The sequence below is a fragment of the Rhinoderma darwinii genome, chromosome 11, assembly GCF_050947455.1.
Source record: "Rhinoderma darwinii isolate aRhiDar2 chromosome 11, aRhiDar2.hap1, whole genome shotgun sequence".
Taxonomy (NCBI): domain Eukaryota; kingdom Metazoa; phylum Chordata; class Amphibia; order Anura; family Rhinodermatidae; genus Rhinoderma; species Rhinoderma darwinii.
In genome coordinates, this window is record NC_134697.1 from 63744004 (window position 1) to 63764680 (window position 20677).

The 20677-nt window shown below is 37.3% G+C and overlaps 1 protein-coding gene across 3 annotated transcripts in view; it reads right to left on the minus strand.

Moving 5' to 3' along the window:
- CDH23 (cadherin related 23) overlaps window positions 1-20677 on the minus strand; it is an 818455-nt gene that overhangs the window by 516846 nt on the left and 280932 nt on the right. The gene's annotated exons all lie outside the window — the stretch shown is intronic.

Sequence of the window (20677 nt, forward strand, 5' to 3'; positions counted from 1 at the left end):
CCCTGTTAGTCTGTAATGTAATCTGAAATGTTTTATTACTCCATTGGCAGCAAATCACCTCATTTTATTTGTTTATTCACAGCACCTGAAAATAAGCAGTGTTGCCGGGGATACTGTTTCCGTACTGTGTTACAGGGAATACATGATTAGAAAAATGAATATACCTATTTACCTAAGAAAACCACTGTAATTAGTGTCATTCCAAGTTTCACATTGGTGCCTGCTTGGTAATAATTAATCCTGCACTACGTCTGCAGGTCTTTTTCCCCCTTAATAAAACAATTATGGTCTGTAGCATTAGTATTTGGCTTCTATAAAAACCAACAGAAAGAGCAAATTTAATCACCATCCAAGGCAAATAATATACACGGTTTCTCAAACAAGAACACGGCTCAATCACAATATGTTCCCTAAAAGCAGATATTAGATAAATACCTTGTCTAATGCTATTTACAGTTTACAATTTTTCCAGCTTCTATCCCCTGTCCCTTCAAAGGGTTTCTCCGGTTTTATATAAATAAAGCTTAAGGCATTCATATGAACACTCGTTCCCGATCATTGCGCTGTCTAAACCGGGCAACAATCAGCCGATGAACGAGCAAACGCTCTGCTCTTTATGCAGCATTAAAAATCACCGTTGTCGGCAGCACATAATAGGGGAAATGCGCTGCTGACATGAGGAAAATGTATGGGGACGAGCGAGTAACGATCACTCGTCCCTATACATAAGCAATCATTTCACTGTGTGAAGGGAGCGGCACCGATCAGCGAGCGGTCTCGATGCCCCACATCAGGCCATGTAATAGGACAATTACTCTCTGAATGCATGAAACGTTTTAAAACTTTTTAATAAACTTTGGGATTCGATTCCTTACCATTTTCTCATTGCTGTGAGTGAATGAGTTTATATTAATCGGTTGCAGAAATTTACCTAGTCCTACTCTCAGCTGAGAAGTAGATACAATTGGATCCAGTCTAGACAATGTTTTCTGAGCCAAACAGCCTGGACTCCAGACTGATACATTGTAGCAAACTGCCAGAAAGATTTGTGCAGCTTCTGCTAATGTATCTAGCTCAAAGACCATCTCCAAGACTGGAAACAATTGTATACACTTCTCAGCTGAGAGCAGGACTAGGTATTTATGGGTTTGCAGCATCTGAATGTTAGTTACCAATAATGTTTTTATTCACTGACAGCAAATATTTTAAAAACGGTGACGAGTTGAAGAACAGTATGTCACCGCATTCCAAGAGCCATCATTTTTTTATTTTTCTGTTGACTTAAGCTTGTTTTTTTGGCATAAAGAGCTGTAGTTTTCACTGGTACCATTTTGGGGTACTTATGACTTATCGAACATTTATTACATTTATTACTTTTTTGGGGGAGGGGGGGGGGGTTTAACAAAAAACAGCAATTCTGGCATCGTCTTTTAGGTATTTTGTTATGGTGTTCACCATGCAGGAAAAATAACGGTCATTTTGTAGTGCGGGTTGCTGCGGCGATGATAATTATGTCACATTTTGTTTTATTTTTTCATTAACAAATCATTTTGTAAAGGAAAATGTTTTCTTTTTCTTTACATTTATTTAGTTTTCTGTAAACTGTAACTTTTCTCTCAATTTTTTTTGTGTGTGCACGTTTGAACGTTTATATAAAACACTGCACTCATTCTGTAGTGCGGTATTATACCTGTCAGTGTTATACCTCAGGCCCAGGGCTATCTTCGGCGTCCCCATAGAAATGAATTGGGCGGTGGCCGAGCATGTGCAGTACCATTCCATTTGTATGGGGATCCCAGAGAAGGCAAGATAAACCCGTTCTCGTGATCGGTGGGGGTCCCAGCGGTCGGACCCCCACCGATCAGATATTTATCACTTATACGGTGGATAGGAGATAACTATTGACTATGGGAAAACCCCTTTAAGGTCAAATTAGTACAAAACAGTGTATGCTGGTATGTCAATATATATTGGGATGTAAACTGCATCTGTTATGTATCAGTTACATAGTCGGTATATAATATTTATGGCATTTGTTCCTATTTATTTTTTTTGTTCATTTTAGCTATGGATTCCATAACTAATGAAATCCAGCACAGAGTACGTTTTGCTGGATTGTGATGTATTGGGGAATGGTAGAACCCAGAGCCATAGTGCACAGATGATCCCACTTGACAGTGATGAGGAATATTCTATACGTTTCCATAACTAATGAAAACATATATATTTTTACTGGTCCATGGACATGAATACACATAACCAACGATCTTATCCTATTATTTTTCTATTTATTGACTACTAATTATGTATATGGCGCTTACCATATAAGCACTGAACAAGGAATGCATTCAGCTTGTCGAACCCATTAATGACAAAGCACATGTATACTATATGCCTGGAAAATCACTCACTCTTGTGCCAATGCATCGATTAAGCTTTTTGAGTCTTTTAATGCATATATTAACACAATATTTGTATCTAAACCTAGGCTTAATGGCCATTGCACGGCTGCATTAAAATCAATGCATTTCTATGGGACTATTCACAGAGCCATGCTTTAATGTTCAGTACTATGGACATTTTCTACTAGTGATGTTAATGCGTAGGAAATAATGACCTTATGCATTGCTCTCAATTAAAAGGGTCCCCATTACGATAAAAAGTATGTATGCGAAACGTCACAGCAGCTGTAATGTTTACAAATGGCCGTGGGTTTGCAGCTATAGGGGTTTAGAGCAGGATTTGTCATAAAGGTTTTTTTTAATTTACCGCCACTAGTTTAATATGTCTAACAAGTTTTATTTTATTGCTTGTTTTTATAAGAATCTTATAACTGTTTCTTACTTCTCCAATTCACCAAGATATTGATGAGAAATGAAAACCCGATTTCAGGACCATGGACAGCAACATATATCTGAATGTCAAAGTAATGCTAAGAAAAAAACCCAGCTTATATATAATTCTCAAATATGTGAGTAACTGTTTAACGGGGCCCAAGAACTGGAGATGATATGCAAGAAAAAGTCGTTTTTATAAGGGCAGATAGTTTTTGGGCTTCTTCTCATTTATCCTATTGAATAACTACTGAAGTAATATTCTCTTTAACCTGCAGTGGCTGCTTACAAGGAAAATTAAATCACATTCAACTGCACAGCAAATGTATATAAAATAAACTTTACATTGGATATGCCTGACAAGGTAGGAGTAAAATAATAATTTTTGGGTTCTGATTTAAGAAGTTACATTCATTATTATACATTCTAAACATACAGTGAATGTTGGTATATGAGTGAGCAATAAAATGCTATTTATCTATTATCAAACCTGTGCTCCTCTAAACACCTATGCAAAAAATTGTCATCTAAAACTTGCATTTCACACCATTTTTTTCCTTGTAATTTTTGTATTGGGAATGTTGTTGTTTTTTATCAGTACTATATGTGAATACATATACCCTGACATATCTTATCAGGGTAAAGTGGCAAATTTACAGCAGTCTGTTAAAGGGTCTAACTAAAACAACCTCTTTCTAATGCCCTATTAGAATTTTGAAGGAAATTCCCCCAATATCGTCCAAAACGGAGAGTCGCTAAAAATGAGCAGCTTTCGCTCTGGCAGACCCAGCTTGTCTATGTAATACATGGCTGTTCATTCATTCATTTGATTGATCAGCATGTAACACCACATTCTTCTGCAGGGGGAACGTATAGCTGGATGCAACTCCACGATTGTGAAGCCAGATCCACGGTGAACAACTGATCGCTGGGCCAGCTTTATTTAGAAATGGTTGAGGAGATAAGACAACCCCTTTTATTGGACAGAAATATTAGTCACTAAAAAGCTGACCTTCAGTAATTGAACACAGAGGGGAGAGGAGGAGGAGGAGGAGGGGAGGAGCTTTCAGTCTTTCTGCCTCTGTGTGGGACTCATGCTGCCAGAGGGGGGGGGGCGGAGCAGCAGGGGAAGACAAAGCTGATTGGTCAGAGCACACAGTACAGCTCTTCAGCTTAACACTAGGAAGAGCCACCAATCAGCACAATTATAGAGGGCAAATTAAAATTTACTAAAATAATGCAAAGGGAATTGGCCCCTTGATGTCCGGTCCCGCTATAGAATGGCACTGGCAAAAATCCTGAAAGGGCAGATGTCATGCTATTACGGTGCTCTGATCGCGCAGACACGGTCACTGGGGTCCCGTGATCAGCAGCGGGACTATGGCTGTAATACACAGCCATAGTCCTGCTGCAACTTGCAGGATTGGAGAAAACTGATTTTGGGAGATTAAGCTCTTCAATGCCACAGTCAATAGCGACTACAGCATCTAAGGTGTTTGACAGACAGACGGGGATCCTTCTTTCAGCCCATAGGCTGATTGGTTACCATGGAAGTCAGGGGCCCCAAGGTCAGCCAGCCATCAGTATCTGCCTATCAGGCCATGCCAGTGGAATGGTCTACTAGGTTGCCTGTCAATGTAACACTGACAGGCAATAATGCTTTGGAATGCTATACAAGCGATCAAACAACACAAAAATTATGTTAAATAAAGTGTTTATAAAAAATAAAAAAAATCACCCCCCTCCAAAACGGCACTTTTTTAATTAAAAATTAGATAAAAATAATAATAATTTACCATTAAAGAAATTATACCATTGCAACCATAAAGACCCATAGAACAAATATCCAATGTAAAAATACTAATTCCCCAATGCTGATTAATCCATTACCAGAATAGCTCTGGCTTGTAAGCAATTCCACTAATAGGCAAATAAATATAAGAATTGTAATATTCTATTCTAATGATGAATAATGAGCATAGAGGAATCAACTGACTTAAAGGGGGTTTCCTGTTTAATGTAAATAATGCCTTAAATTAGAACTAATACAACTAATATACTTTATATTTTATGTTTCCAATTCTCATAGTTTAAGAAGATATTTGTTTGCTGCCAGTGATTGAGAAAACTTTTTTTTACATTCAGAGGCATCAAACTGCTACCTACTTAGTCCTGTTCTCAGCTAGAAATGGAAACAATTGAATCCAGTCTAGGCAATGCTCTGTGAGCTAAATACAGCAGCAGTACAAATCTGTGTTGTTTTTTGTTACGATGTTTTCGTCCGTAGACAAGACTCAGAGAAAATTTCCTAGAATGACTACTATTATATCCACTTCTTAGCCAAGAGCAGGACTAGGTACATAGGGGTTTGCTGCCTCTGACTGTCACTTACAACAAACAAATTTCTTGGAGGTATATTAGAAAGACGCCTTACTTTCAATCTATACAGTGATTAAACATAATTTCCATAAAACTGACAAAGACATATATTCAATTGTATTTAAAGGATCTTTTTCCGGCTTCCGCTTAACATTTTTCAGCACAACACAAGTAACAAAATAGCTGCATTTACTATATGGAATTTTATAAACCCCCTGTCTTTGGAGAACTTGATTCAAAATGAAGTTGTTCACTGCATAGCAGTCTTCCATTACATTAATGATCCCTCCGAAACAGTGTGAAATAATCACTATTAGCTTGTTCAACTGCAGGAAAGATAGAGGAACCTGAATGGAAGTGCAAATATAGTGAATAAAATGGGAGTCTATGAATACTGATTTTCAGGGGTGGTACATGTCGATATAAAGAAAATTTTCTTGTCAAAAATAATATATTGCAGTCAGAGTAGTTAAAACCACAAAAGAAGAATCAGCGTGACATGAGTTCCGCATTTACCCAACAAAATGGCCTAGAAGCAAATTTTCAAATCACATTGAAGACTGTATTTGGATCCACATTTAAATGTTATTAATTTCAGAGAAAGGGACTAAATATAAATGGTACACCAAATGTAAAACGAAAAAGAAATGTAATAAAGGGCTTTCAAATTGAATAATACATAGCACTGTATTTTGTGCAATGTCAAGCAACAAAGCTCCTAATTACTGTGATTTAATAAATCTCAACTTAGAAAACTGAATATTTTCATAAGATTGGAAAAATACTATTACACTCCCACACAAACACTCATATAGGTGAATTAAAGGATTAGTGTCTGGTAATTTACAGTACATAATCAATAGAGTATCTCTGGGGGGCACATAAACCTCATTAGACAATTGTAGTGTTCTAAAGTCATTCCTCTACTTACTAATATTCAGTGTAATTTAGGTTCTTGATCTAAAACTAATATTTATTAACTCACAAATCTTTTTTAAACAAATATCAGACTTATTTTATGAACTAAGATATTACATTATATCAACCCAGAAATTTGTTGTATTAACTTGTTTTAAAAGGGGGACCTGTCATGTCCCCAGATATATTAATCTTCTGCCATACCTGCATCGCTCCCTTCCCCTGATTACAGCACCCTTAATTTACGTGTTTGTAGGTACCTCAGTACCTCTCTTTTAAACCCTTCGTTACCCCTGCATTTACCTCTTTTACGTTGGCGACTGATACACTAATTTTTTAATAAATTTAAAACAAGCAGTTTTTACCGCCCAGCATCAACAGGACGTGAACCTAAGACGCTCTGTCAGAGATAGCAGATTAGGCGAAAATAGATCAAGCGCTACAGGAATTTAGGGATGAAAGGGAGATTAGGGACAGGTCGGTAGTTAGCAGTGGGTCCAGAGTTTTTTTTTTTTGTAATGGGTTTATAACAGCATGATTAAAAGAGGAGGGAAAGATTCCAGAAGAAAGAGAGAGGTTAAATATTTTGTAGTTAGGTGAGAAGTGATAGCTAGGGAGAGAGACTGGACAAGGTGTGAGGGGATAGGGTCTCTACGGCAGGTAGTAGGACCTGTAGTAATGTTGAAAGTGAAAAAGGACGTGTGGGAGGGAAGGGAATGGTTGCAACTTTGGGACTGGGAGGTGATTTCATGACGGATATTCTCAATTTTAACTTTAAAATAAGTGGCCAGGTCTTCAGCACTGAGATCAGTGATAGATGTCTGCACTTTAGGACTAAGGAGGGACTGAAAAGTATCAAAGTGTTGCTTGGATTATTAAGTAGTGTGGAGATGAAGGAGGTGAAATAGACTTGTGTGGCACCGTAGGGGCACAGTTGTAAGCTTTGATTATGAACTTGTAATGGAGGAAATCTGCTGACATATGTGATATTATCAATAAACATTTGGCACACTTAGAGCACTGCTGAAGAAATTGGGTTTAAGATGTGTGCCAAGGTTGTCGCTCCTGTGTCAGGAGGTTCGGACTGTAGGGGCTACTGCTTTGTCCAGTTGAATTTTGAGTGTTTCATTGAAACGTTTGGCAGCCAGTTTGGCACTGGAGAGGGAAGGGTTAGAGATACCGTAGACTGTCTATGTTGCTGAGTATTAATGCCATGTAGATTTGTGTTTGTGTGATGGATAGGTGTATCCTGAGAAATCAGAGAATTTTTCATAGTAAAGAAATGATAGGTATGGTCAGAGACCGGGGAAGGAAAGTTAACTAAGTAAGAAACTTAGAGTAGGCAGAAGACCAGGTCAAGTGAAAGCCTGTCTTCATGTGTAGTAGAATTTGTACGTTGTAAAAGGCCTAAAGATGAGGTTAAAGATACAGCTACCATCATGGAAAGCTATTATAAAGAAACGTTATATTTGTTTTTGACGTGATTTGGTCACATTATGATTGAATTATCATTGTTTATCATCACACTTATAATACAGTATTTACTTGTTTGGCTTGTGTATATACTGTACGGTGATAAAGCAACTGTGAACATAAAACACCAAAAATTCTCATATACTTTAAAGATTAAACTATGACTAAATTCTCAGCCTGACGGAGAGAAAACTCCTAGATGGGTTGTGAGAGTAAAATAGAAATAAGGTTTTACTACTTGATGTTTTACACTCTGTATTGATTGCAAAAGCTTTGCAGGAACTGAGAGCTCTTGAACCTTAGAGGATTGCAGTTTACCTGGGAAAGGCATGAATGGAGACATCAGTTTCTGGATAACTGCGGAGTTGCACAAACCAGAAACTCTGTAGCCTTAATAAGACATTGATTCTTTATGCTTGGGGACTCATCAGGTTGACTGTTAGAATAGTGCTATCAGATGGTGAACACAACATTACCTATTAAATACTAATACGCTTGTTTTGTCAGCGCCTAATGGCGGTAAACGTTGATTATAATATACTGCATAGCATTGAAGCAAAACCTTTACTTCTACCAGGGGGTGTCACCTGGAACTTCTAAGTATTGTATATAGAAGATTAATATAGAATATAATTAATATAGATTAATATATAAAACAACGTATTCCAAACGGATCTATATTTTTAGGTCATTATTAGATCTGTGCACTTTGAAATTCCTTTTAATGCAAATGATTTACGTAAAAAAAAAACCAACAGAATGCGCTAAAGGGGCTTTTTGGGACTAAAACAACGATGACCTATCCTTAAAATAGGCCATTAATGTTTGATTTGGGGGCACAAACAAGGGGACCAGCAGCTGTACCTGGTTTTGCAGCTCACCCTGATCCACAAAACAATAAAATAAGGTATTGGGTGATTTTAAAAAAAACATGAAAAAAATCACCAGGAGATCATAATATAAGCTATTTGATGGATACAGTGCAGCTTCTTAGTTATACAAGGGATTGTCTGGTATAGATTTTTTTGTATCTTTTTTTTTTTTCGTTTTTAATACTGTACGTTTCACAGTTTGCAAATTCATTTTTTAATGCTGTTACACCCAAAAACTGGCCCTTTTGGAATTATCAATATATGACAATTTACAGCAATCCTCTGGACTGCAACTGTTTCACGAAGGTTGCTACTGTATCACAAGTGAAACACTGCAAAGTTTCCAAGTCCCAGCCCGAAAGCTTCTCTCCACCTAATCAGTTAACATGTGCCCATTACATAGATTTACCACTGGGCAGGCCTGCTTATTTACCGGTATGACACCTCTTTCTGTAGGGCACAAGGTTGAAAGACTTACCCCTCACTCTCAGTAAAGTAAGAAATACAGAAATAAGAGGGCATGACCCCTGAACAACTTTTCCATATGCTCTAAAAGGCCAAGTAGAGAGCGGTTGCACACAGAGGCTTGTTCACTGGGTGAATTTGTACATTATAAGGATGTATATTCATTTTAACATGTGCCATGTAATGCTCGCACATTGCCTTAGTAGCAGAAACAGTCTTCCTGACAGAGTTTTTTTTTTTTAGAAAAGATAAGAAAAACAATTATGTGAACGCACAGATTTGTGCTGTCAGTCACGTATGAACAGAGCCTGCATTTTATTCTTCACAATAAATAACTTTAGTATGGTCTGCCCTGAATAGTAAATAGTCTACAATGCACAATACCTAAATTACTGGAGGACTCACTTACAATAGTGTATTGTAATTATTAAAGACTAGATTGTCGCCAACATATAGATAAAGTAAGAATATTGTCAAGAGCACATTTTTCCAGTTGAATCTTTGATAATAAAACTTTTACTGTTTGCACCACTGAATTATTTGCATGCGATAGGATGAAAATCATTTGCATTACTATTTTAGTGCCTGCATATATTGGTGTGAACTGCATATGATTTTGATAAATCACATGGAAAACTTTGATCAAGAGCTCATCATACTGGATCTTGATGTATGGCCTTCATTAAATCCTCCATTGGCTCACATAATAAAGCTCACGCCTCTGACAATACTATTTCCATAATTATTGCACACCTTTGCCTGGTTCTATCATGGAACTAAAGACGCTTTTAAGCAGGACAACTGTAAACGGTAATTTTAAGCTCAATACATTTCTCATTTAGCACTTTATTCACTCGTGTAAAACTTTGAGAAGATCATCTTTATTACAACTAAATTCAGGGCCCATGAACACGGCTGGATTGCTGCTCCGTTTTGTACAGAATTGTAATGGGTCTGCCATAGAGGTTCATGAGGCCTCAACTATACCGTCACATGCCTCTCATTTCATACGGAGGCATACCAAAGTTATTTTTCGACCGGATTCCATACTTTACATGTTGCATGGACTCAAAATGTACAAAGAAATTCTCCCAAACAAGCTGCACAGAATCCGTGCGGCTCGGTGTTTAGGAGCCAAACGGACTCTGTGCACGGAGCTCTGTAGTGTACATGAGCCCAAATACAAAAAGAAATGCAGCATTGATACTCTAAAGCAGTGCTCGGCAAACTATGAGGCATACCACCTTGTATCGGCCACCTCAACTCCTCCTTTCTGGAGTGCCGAACCAGACATTTATGGTATATCAGGTGGACATGCCATAAATGTCTCAAGTTAGAAGAACCATTTAAAAAGGATTTGATCTGGTGCAGAGAGAAGAAAAAAGGTTAATGTAAACTCAATTATTTTTTGTAAGATTTTTAGTAACACAGCTTCTACTCAACACGGGGAGCTCTCTATTTCATTTTAGCCGTTTTCCTGCATTTGGACCAAAAAGCTGGAGGAATTACCTAAAAGGGAACAGAGAGCTCTCAATATTGTGTGCAGAGTGCATGCAGGGGGTGGGCGGAGCAGGAAGTCTGTGAGATGCAGTTTCAGCAAATACCTGCAGAACACCCAGTGATGTGGAGGGGCATTGTTATTGCAACTTGTCTTATGCAGCACTTTTGTTATTTTCTGTGGTCTTGAGGACATATAGTGTAGACATCACCTTGGAAACTTGCATTTGGGGAACGAGAATGGAATAAACAATGGTCCTTGAATGTTAAAGGATTCTGGTAGGTCCATTTGACTAATTCTGAAACTTTTCCTGGAGTTAAACATGTCCGTTCAGAAAAGAACTGAACATGACAAAATCAAAAGAATAGCAGTTTAAGAGAATTGAGGTTATTTGTAAAATATTGCTGAACAAATACAGTATTCCTAATGTCGTCAAGAAATCCTCAGCATTCCACTGATCAGGATCTGCATTCAACTCCATATACTGATAAATTGTACGAGTTCCCAGGATCTGGTAGAATACTTTTGTTACATGATGAAATGTGTTTTGTGTAGGTTTCTTTTTACATTCTTTTTTTTTTTTTTTTGGTGTGCGTGTAATGAAAATATAGTGCAGACAGAAGCTATGATAAGAGGCCTCTCATGCCCTTTCCCTCTCCTGTGATTTGCCTGGAGATCTACCCACTTTTAGCATTGTCACAGCAATTTTGTGTCATTCATGCACTCTTGAGCAATCAGAACATTTGCTGAATGTAAAGGGCATTTTGTTAAATGGAAATATTTTAGAGAGGTTGATTACATTTTTGGAACAGTTTTGCAAAGGGCGACTAGCTGTCCACTGTTATTGAGATTATTGTTGCTGCAATCTTACCAATTGGTAATGTACTCAGTAATTAAAGGAGATGAGAGAGAAGCAAGTAACACAACTTAGAGGCATATGAAGCGCTAAATCCACAAAGACTGTCACTTGCTGTGACATTAATTTGGAGTAGTAATGAGAGATCCATGTTACATGTGTGGAAGAAAAGATAAGCAGCAGTACATGATGATAATGTAACATTACCAATAATAGATATCAAGGACACGGTTTTTCAATGTTTGGATCACAGTTTTTTTCCATATGCTCTAATCCTAAAATCTTGAATCTTTCCTTCTTTCTGATTTTCTCAAGTTTAAGTTCATAGAACAATGGGCTGTGTCATTATGTCACTTTACTCAGTTTATCTGCCAGTTCTCCCCTTCTGCTCATCTGTGTCTGTTCTATCCTATGGTGTGGTCCCTTAAAGAACTCCAGGATCTTTTATACACCGGTCTTGGCTCTGGACATCATATTTTTAAGGAAACTTTATGTACTTCATAAGTGCCTGAGCAATAGGTTCTGTAAATCACCCATCTTGTTTCTGAACATAGTTTATGTCTTCTGCCTGTGTTGACTTCTACCTGGATATTGACCTTGCTTCTTATCTGCCTGCACTGACCTTTGGCTTCACTGGATTTTGAGTTGTGTGTCGCTCTCATGCCATGGTTTCATTTCTGCCTGTATGTCAGACGCTGCCAAAAGAGGGTTGTATCTTGGAGAGAGACCTGGGTTACTAACAAGGAAAGTCCACACCACTGTAAGGTGGTTAAATATGAAGAATAATTGGTAGCCTTAGACTCCGTACCCAGGTGTAGCCATTGCCAACTTCATAGTGGCACAAAGGGTCCACTTCCCAATGGGTATGTGACAGGTTTGCTTTTTCCTCCAAAAAACAGCACTTCTTAGGTCTATAAATATGTCTGGTACCAAAAACTGGTTAATCCCTTTAAACATTTTACTGTAACAAGGCCTATTCCAGCAATTAGTCTTATATTTAAAGGGGTTGTCCACTTTTAATTTGTTTTATTAATTTATTTATAGAATAGAAAATCATACAGATTTCTAACATATACTTATTTAAAATCTGTATCACATACCTTTCTTATACCAGTGATATTGCCTTTGTCTAAAAAAAATTAAAAAAAATGGTATAGCCCACAGATAAGTCCATAAAAATGCATCCATAGGATAACTGAATGGACTAAAGATGGTGGCAGTCATGTGACCCCTGGCTTTTAGGTAACACTGTCCAGGTATCCAAATTATAAAGTATTTCTACCTACAGCAGCATCTCATCATCATGTCTGTCAGTGTCTGTGAGGAGCAGCATTTACATTCTTCTCCGTCTCCTCTGTGTTTATTTTTAAATTTAACTTAATTAAGAACATGACAACATCCCCTAGAGACACTGAACTAACCGAAAACTCAGCACGGATCCAATAGCCCAAACTATGTGGTTAGAAAATCAATATATATAGTATATAAGGGCTGATCCTAGGGTGTGATCCCAAAATGCATCATGAAATGTATATAAACCTATAAAAAGCGGATGCCATAAAGAAAAAAAATATACGAAAAATAGAAAAATCTTTATTGAATTACATAATAAAAGCACAGTAGATAAAATGAAAAATCTATAGACCAACAGATAAAAAGGACGATACGCCGTGCATCTCCATAAGTAGTCAAAAAGTACAAAATGTGCCAACAAAACGCCCTCCAAAAAGAGCTATATAAACCCAAATATAATGACCATGTATATGTGCGAAACGGTGCTGTATAAACACGAATTATACAATAGTAAGAACAATGTAACATAACAGGTCAATATAGAGATGGAGGAAGAAAATGACACAAAGAAATGCATATTCATGTCTAAGGGATATATCATACCCATAATGGATGCAGGAGGAATAACATGCCAAACGTCCACCCAAACGCCTTTGTATGCAGGTGGCGTTAAAAAATGAACCCTCCATATTTAAATGGGAACTAACCAATTACAAGAGCGTATGTCCAGGTGAAAATGCATCCACTACAGACAGATAGATCATCTAGAGACAGTGAATACCAGCACGGTGAAGTAGCCGTTCATCATTATTCCACCATTAGACCTATTCACTTAGCCCATGCATGTGTCCTCTATGTGGCCCCAACACATTTATGTCATGTAACCCTGTTGCTAACTGAATGCTAGGGCTCACATGATGTGTGAGTGTGTGTATGTGTGTATGTATGTGTGTATGTGTGGGGGGAGGTCACATGACTGACCCCATGTTTAGTCATATTCAGTTAGTCTGTGGATGCATTACACAGGACTAATCTGTGGGCTATACCATTCTACTTTCACAGGGGCCTCATCCACTATAAGAAATGTATGTGAGCCGAATTTCTATTACATGTGTATTACAAAACTGTATGATATCCTATTCTACAAATAAATAAAAAGATAATCAAAAGATAAAAACTGGACAACCCCTTTAATACAAAATATTCATAAAAGCCTTTGACAATTGAGGGATCTCAGTCTTTTCTAGCGTATGCCTAGTTTTAAACTATATAACAGTCGTTCTATAACAAATTACAATCAAATATATTTTGTCACGATAGTAACACCTATTTTTTGCATTGGCCCAAGACATTGGGTGGTTGTTATGGCTATTTTAACTAACTAAATATTCAAAATAAAAGAACAATGATTCACTTATATATTCATTAATTTACCAAATCAGTCTTCTGCTTGTGAATATACTGTAATAACCTAGTAAGGGCCAGTTCACACTGTTTTTTTTTTACACATTACTTGACGCGGAAACCGCATCGGAAAATGCATCAAAAAACAGCCGAAAATGCCTCCAATTGATTTCAATGGGAGGTGGAGGCGTTTTTTTCCTGCGAGCGGAAAAACCGTCTCGCGGGAAAAAGAAGCGACATGTCCTATCTTCGGGCGCTTACGTCTCTAACCTCCTATTGACATCAATGGGAGGCAGAGAAAGCGTATTTCGCTGCGTTTTTGCCCACGGCACTCAATGGCCGCGGGCGAAAAATGGGGCGAAGATTTTTGCGGCATGCAGGTAGAGCAAAATCTGCCTCAAAATTCCAAACTGAGTTTTGATGCAGATTTTACGCCTGCAAAAAACTCAGTGTGAACCCAGCCAAACAGTCAGACTTATATCGACCCACCATATAACATCTAAACTCACAATGAATAAGCACGCTCTAATGGGAAACTTTTTAGCTTTGTCCATGATGGTAAACAATACTGCTTTCCTATTATCTTGAAGTTCATAGGTTTTTTTATTATTATATTACACCAGTTTATTTATTCTAATTAATATATTACTAAATAAAATATTTTCACCTCTCATCTGATTGTCAGAAGAGATTTTTTTTTTCATAACATAATTTATTTTAGGTATCTGCTCACCAAGTCCTGCTCCGTGTCTGATAATTTCCATGAATACAAAATGAATATTTCAAATTACAGCATTGCCATTTAACTTTTATAACATAATGCTCATGGCACAGCCTGAAACATTACACTGAGGGAGACTCTGGAGCCCACGATCCTTCCAAGCCGTACATTAATTCATTAGGCGATGTACACATAGGAGGTGGCAGAAACTCTTCCATTACAGCAGGTTTCGTAAGGTAATACCTCGAGCTTCATATTAATTGGTTGACACTTTATTTTAATAGCACATTAATTAATGCCTAATTGCCAGGCAATGTATTTGGGTGTCCCAATGACACACACATATTAATATAAATGAATGTCATTATTACCGGTGTTTTAACAAGAAAAGCAAAATCTATTTGTAGTCATGGGAACTATTTAAATGGTAATCAGACATAATTAGAATTCTAATGTTACATCAATCGATGTCAAATATACATCTCTACGTATATACAAGAAAAGATGCTCCAATAGAATAGGGGTCCTCTAAAATGGCAATATTTGGTAACATTCCTTAAATTTTATATCCATTGAAAATTTGGTCATCTTAACCTGCTGTACTGCAGACATTTTGCATAATGTTGTACTATTATAAAGATGATTTATAGCAGTATTTTTCTCTGACATGGCCTGAATATGTTGGGGCTGTTCCTTAGAAACAGCTGCTGCAATATGCAAGTGACACCCCACCCATATTTTTCAGAAAGGCTGGTGGAGTATATTGATAATGCATTCATAAAAACTTCTGTACTCTACAAGGGCAAGAATAGAGGATATAAAGTAGATTTTTTTAATTAATTTATTTTTTTACATTTTTGCCTCCAGTTTTATTTTTTTATGCTACACATATTCGTCCATTGGTAATGTGAACCAAATTGTCAACGTTTTGCTCATCTTTAGCCCGAGTCCAGGGCTGGAGACTTAATTTCAAAGTATCAGTTTATTTGTTTTTTAACAATACGAGTGTTTCCTTTTTTTTTTCCCTTTACATTATCATATTGCTGAGTTTAGACCAAAGTACTTATCACATCCACATATAGATACTCTTCAGCAAAATTGATACCGTATTTTTTGGACTATAAGACGCAGTTTTTATCTTAGAATATGTGCTGTAATCTTCTACTGCGTCTTATACACTGAAAGCAAACAGTTGCCACTGTATGAAGAAGCCAAGACTAAGCTCGGAGCTTCAAAGTTCCCTGCAGTGCAGTGTATTGGCAGCTGCATGTCCGATGCTGTGTGTAAAAGATCTCTGTGTTATCTGCTCACTGAACAGTCACATCTTACACACAGAATTCTGTCATCTCACTGAGCAAATAACCCAGACATTTGTACACACAGCACAATAAATCTGTGCAGGTCCTGATCTGCAAGGACCTTCTAGCCACGCCCCCTCCTACATACAGAGCAGCAAGACAAGCAGATTCAACACCATTAACCCCTGCCTCTCCACACCTCTGATGTCTGGTGAGTTCAGGGGAGGGTGAGAGAACTATAGCTGCCAATATATTGTATTTCTGTGTCTGACATTGTTATGGGGCACTGTGGCTGGCATTGTATTGGGGAACTAACTGGCATTGTTATGGGGCAGTCTGACTGGCATTGTATTGAGGCACTGTGGCTGACATTGTTATGGGGCACTGTGGCTGGCATTGTTATGGGGCACTGTGGCTGGCATTGTATTGGGGCACTGTTGCTGGCATTGTATTGGGGCACTATGGCTGTCATTGTTATGGGGCACTGTGGTACCCTATTGTCTCAATATTACCAAGGTAATATACAGTTAAAGGCAAAACCTTTTATTTCTACTCTTTTATGCTACAATTTATGGGTGCGTCTTATGGTCCAGTGCGTCCTATAGTCCAAAAAATACGGTATTTAGTCTTGGACATGAGTCTCTTTTCAATCGTAATTAACATTCAAAACTTGAAGGCTATGTAAGCCTTCGAATGTGATTTAAAAAAAAAAAAAAATGTGTATCAGTGTGTTTCTTTCAAATTAGGTTTTATTACAAATTATTTTTACTTTTTGCGATACAGTTGCTCTGTGTCCAGTATACACAGCAGCTGTGTCTTTTGCTTAGACCTGAATCCGTCAGGTCTGCGGGACTGACTGGTTCAGTGAAAACAGGGATCCACCTGTAATCTATCACATCTAAGTTATGAAAAAAATATAAATACATAAACCTAGCTATAAATTATCTGTTTTAACCATTACTGTATCTGTTAAACAAAAACTATACCAAATAGCAGAGTTTATATTAGATTCCCTTCAATTTCCGAGATAACAACATAAGATACATAATTATCATCACTTTGAGTAATATAAACAGCTATAGTGACTTCACTATAATATCCAGAATTGTGGAGCTGCACCTTGCATAAGACAGTACAGAGGTTCCAAGCACATGTCAAGCATTAACAGAAATGAATAGACTAAATCACTTTTATAGCTAATCCCCTGCAAATGCCAACACTGAGGACACAATGTACTTCAAAATGATTATTACCATTGTCCATATTAGACTGCCATGTGTTATTAAGGTTTTATCTCATTCAGAAGAGAATAAAAGTCACACTTCTATCATTTCTTATTGATTCAAAACCTAACCAAAGATTAAGTCATGTACCACAATACAAGAGCAAATCATCCTTACTAATTAGTAATGTTCACTTAGGAAATGTTCATAACCAACAAAACACTGACAAAATCAGCTACAATTGTTCTGTATATGGATGTTTAATTCGGCTACATTTCTAATTTTAAGATAAATTTAGCAAAATCCCAGGTGCCAATGTTACATAGTTGATAAGGTTGAAAAAAGACACAGGTCCATCAAATCCAATTTATAATCCTACCGTGTTGATCCAGAGGAAGGCAAAATCCCCATGAGGTTGATGCCAATTCCCCCCTGACTCCAAATATGGAAATCAGAATAAATCCCCGGATCAAAGTCTCATCTCCAGAATCTAGTACTCAACCTGTAATATTATATTTTTTAAGAAAAGCATCAAGGCCCTTCTTGAACTTGATCAATGAATCAACCATCACAACCTCCTGTGGCAGATAGCTCCACGGTCTCACTGCTCTCACAGTAAAGAATCCCCGTCTGTGATGGTGGTGAAACTATTTTTCCTCAACACATAGAGGATGCCCCCTTGTCCTTATTAGGCTATGTTCACACGGGGTATTTTGCCGAGTTTTTTGACGCGGAAACCGTGTCGCAAAACTCGGCAAAAATGGCCCGAGAACGCCTCTCATTGATTTCAATGGGAGGTGTCGGCGTCTTTTTCCCGCGAGCAGTAAAACTGCTTCGCGGGAAAAAGAAGCGACATGCCCTATCTTCGGGCGCTTCCGCCTCTGACCTCCCATTGACTTCAATGGGAGGCAGAGAAAGCGTATTTCGCGCTGTTTTATGCCCGCGGCGCTCAATGGCCGCGGGAGAAAAACGGCCCGAAAATCACCGCGAAAATCGGCGTGCAGGGAGAGGAAAATCTGCCTCAAAGTTCCAAACTGAATTTTGAGGCAGATATTCCTCCCCCAAAATACTCTGTGTGAACATAGCCTTATAGTCCAAGGTGTAAAAAGCTCTTTAAAAAGATCTCTGTACAGTCCAATTATATATTTGTATATTGTAATTAGATCGCCCCTAAACCGTCTTTTTTCTAAACTGAATAGCCACATTTAATCTAGACCTATAAATTCAATGTACATTGGGGTTATTTACACCCTTCACATGACATCAGAGTCTATACAATTTCTGGGAATTAATATCACTCCTGACCCAGGTAGACATTATAAAAAAAATATATCAACATTTACTGCACTTTATCCAGGCCCTATTTGATTTGAGGGATATACTTTTCATCTCGCGGTTTGGTCACAGGACTCTGGTAAAATCAACTATATCGCCTAAAGTGTGATACAAGGAGGTAGAATTAACAACTTCTCCTTTTAGCAGCCTCCTCTAGCTGTTTTGTTCTGAAAAATCTGTTTTAGGGGACCTCGGTTCTCCTGTTAAAACTCCACATATCAGACATTTATAGCATACCCTATGGATATCTTGTCACTTTATAATTAACATTTCAAATAAGGATGTTAAACATTTACTTATTTGTTGTACAGGTCGACAAATTTATAGTTTGTTGTCACTTTTTAACAAGCTAATTCAAAAGAGGCAACCAATATGGCTGCACTTCCTGCTGTCCATTTTGCAAAATATGTCAATATAATTGTAAGTATAAAACTTAGTTACCAATATTAGACTACTGCTCTTTTTAAATTTTGGGTGGAAATCCTCTTTAAATTTTAATAAAAACTTCACTTTAAATATAAAGTAAAATTGCAACAATACCTATATACTTATCAAAGGATATGAGAAACAAAATTATCGGCACTGCTCTGTCTCTTGGAGCACTATGTATCCTGGCACCATGCATGAACCTCAGGACCACTCACATCAGATATACAACAGATGCTGCTCTGTAGTATTGGAAAGAGAGTTCAACAAATGCACAAAAAGAAGAGGAAAAATCCACGGCACTCACCATTTAGCAGACAATGTCCTTCATTTATTTAGCAAAGCAGGACATTAGGATGTAGAGCACAAGCCTACGGCCGTTACGTGTGTGCCCACGCTTTGTCAAGGCCAAAGACTTATATACTTAGGGTACTCTAATCTACACTTAGAAACTATTCACAATTTGGAATCCTTCGTATTTGAAGGATTTGCCTTCACTTATAGCTTTATAGCAGGGGAATACACATTTATTAAGGACAATTTTCTATTAGTTAATAAAAGGGTTAGAGGCGGGAAACTGAAGTCAATAAGCAGAATGCATGAAACCTACTACATATAATCAATGACTGCAGAATACCAACTGTTGGTTCAATGAACTCATCACCTACACACAAGAAATTACACAAATTTGTAAAGAGAAATAATTTAACCTCTGGAATTCATGGACTTTATCTTTGTTTCCAAAAATTTACAATCCCATATTGAAAGCTTTATCTGTCTTCCATTTAATTTTCTTGTCAAATCTGTGTGTCGCTTAAAAAAAAAAAAGTGTATTTCTAGGAATCTAAAGACAATACCCTGCATTAAACATGACAAAGTTCTCCTTGTAATAGACAGCACGATGTTAGCTATTTTACATGACCATATTTGTAATAAAACAGGGGCCTCTCTTACTTTACACTAACAAAAAAATTAAAAAAAAATTTAAATGTTGATAGGCGACAAATTCTCTTATGTGGTTAATTTCTTGCAAGAAAATATGTGAGACATCACCAGTTTGAATTTGTAAATTTAAGTAAACGTAATTAATAATGTCCAACAGTGTGATAAAAGCTCTCTCCATATTGTAAGTGATCGCAAGAAGGGCCCTTTCTATGCTATTCAGGATACAGACTGTATTTTTAGAGGTTTCAACAAAGAACCGCACCAAAGGATATTATTCTCTGCAAATACTAATCTCATTAATGTTTTTTTTTTGTTGGTGTTTCTTGTTTTCAGACTCAGAAAAACATAAAAAATACCAAGCCATCAGGACCAGCATGTAACTGTTTTAAGTTCTAAACTTGACATGACCTTAGCATTCATCTTTGTGAATACCGTGAGCTTCCAACAACCATAAGAGACATCCAATCCTCAGCAGTCTAACTATTAATGCACATTCATGCTGCTAATGGACATATAGATTGCTAGTGTATAGAAGACATTTCTTCAAAATAAACTTATGTTGCAGTTTAAGACATAATTATCAGATATGGAAATATAGGGAAGAAAAAAAATTATTTCAAGGCAAGAATTTGTAAGTACTTGGTAGTTTTCTGTACTAAAGTCACATTTTGTGGATGGAACGCACAAAACGCAATGATAATGATTAGTTAATGAAGCCTTGAGAAAGAATAAGGGTG